We start from the raw sequence: 1,754 nt of genomic DNA, 5'->3' as shown, positions 1-1,754 counted from the left end.
TTTTTGTCTGTTAGACGTTTTTTACAGTGCTCTTGTTATAGGTTTTACTTCAAACCAGGTGTATGTCTAGAATAGGAGCACTGGTTTCAGTTAACATGATATATATAATAGGATTGATAGGGATCCCATTGCTTTTTGTATCTTCTGAGTCTGAATGTTCTGCTACATCAGACAAGTAACTATTCTGGCAAATAAGAAAAAAAAGGTATCCAATGCCTGCAAAAATAGAAGGAAATTTAGAATAACTCAAACTAAGATATACGCTGCAACGATTAGAAATACACTAACCAATTTAAGATGCAAGTTTTCTTGATAACTTGTAATGGATACTTAAAATATGCTTGTAGATGTTGCAGAATAACAAAAACTTTTAGTAGTTCATACTCAGAAGTACAAGGCTACAAGATGTAGGTGCAATCAGTAAAACACATCCACGGGTGAAGCAAATAGGGTGAAAAAAGGATGTCCATACCTTGTTCAGGTAATTTATTTGAGAAACCCCACAAACAATTAAGAAAAAGCCATGTGTATGGATAAGCAGCCTGATTCACCCCATCCAACGTAAGCTTTATGGCAACACCAATGGCTTTGATGCTCACGACCTACAGAGTCAGGAAAGCTTAGTAACTGAATATTCCTACAGTTAATCTGTACGTCAGCCACTCAAAGCACACTTACCGTTAGCGATCCCATTGAAGAGCAGATACCCAGATATATCAGGATGTTAGTCTAACCGTATCGAGGTTCAAAGAAGAGCACTAGCGCTCCCACAAGAAACAATGCTGTCACCACATATGCTAGAAACCCTACCAACGATCGACACCCCAGGATGGAGAGATTCTGTGAGAACTGCAACTCCAGCGAACTGTCGTGCGCAAGACTGGGTTGCAATGACTCACCTGGTTGAGTAGCTAGGTTCTAGATTTCCTTGACAAAGTTAGGCATATGCTCTTCAGGAGCATGCATGACAACAACAACTGAACCTACTATGCACGACACACAGCCAAGGACCCCGAGCTTCTCAAGCCGCTCCTTGAGCACAAAGTGCGCCAACACTGAACTGCCCAATTCCAGTAAAAAAAATCTGTCAAACAAAGAAGATTGCAGGACCCCGTATGTGAGTGAAAGTGTGGAACCAGCTTGTGGTATGGTATTGTAAGGAAATTCACCTTACGATTATGCTTAACGCCCCAAGTGGAGTCACGAGTACACCCGGCGCAAATATTGTAAGCAATGAAGTTTGAATACTATGCAAGTGAGGAGAAAAAAATAAATACATAAATAAATAAAGAAACTATTTTAGACCAGTATTTGAATTCGCGTATTTAGTCCATACGTGAAACTCACAACAAAAACTCGAATTTCAAATTTGAGATCTAAATAAATTAAAAGAGAAAACAGAAAAAAGAAAAAGAAAAGAAAATGGTGATTCTCGTGCTGGGCCCAAATCAAATCTTGCGGCCCACTTCAGCCTCACCCGCGTCCACTGCGCAGCCCAGAGCCATCCGCGCGCGTCGTGTGCCACTGCCGCTCGGGGGCCGCGCTTCAGCTCCTATGCTGTCACTGGCGACTGGGCCCATGCCGATCCGCTGTGGTCAATACTTTAATATTAAACGCGGGCGTGACGTCGTCGTGGCGTCATGAATAACATCATCCCTTGCATTCCGCTGTGGTGCCCGTAGAGTACGGGGTCCCCGTACGCACGCCGCAACTGCCAACCGCGACTTCTCCGCCTTAGCTCGCCTATAAAGCGT

The 1,754-nt window shown here is 43.2% G+C and overlaps 1 long non-coding RNA gene across 1 annotated transcript; it reads right to left on the bottom strand.

The window, feature by feature from the left end:
- Positions 1–460: 460 nt before the first annotated feature.
- Positions 461–1,237, bottom strand: LOC103643598 (uncharacterized). The gene is made up of 3 exons (XR_561117.3): positions 1,170–1,237; positions 679–1,060; positions 461–602 (listed from the first exon to the last, which is right to left on the bottom strand). It is a non-coding gene; the product is annotated as an uncharacterized lncRNA (long non-coding RNA).
- Between the last annotated feature and the right edge of the window lie 517 nt (positions 1,238–1,754).

Source organism: Zea mays, chromosome 1 (assembly GCF_902167145.1).
Source record: "Zea mays cultivar B73 chromosome 1, Zm-B73-REFERENCE-NAM-5.0, whole genome shotgun sequence".
Taxonomy (NCBI): Eukaryota; Viridiplantae; Streptophyta; class Magnoliopsida; order Poales; family Poaceae; genus Zea; species Zea mays.
Note: the sequence above shows the minus strand (reverse complement) of the source record. Positions and strands in the feature narration are given on the sequence as shown.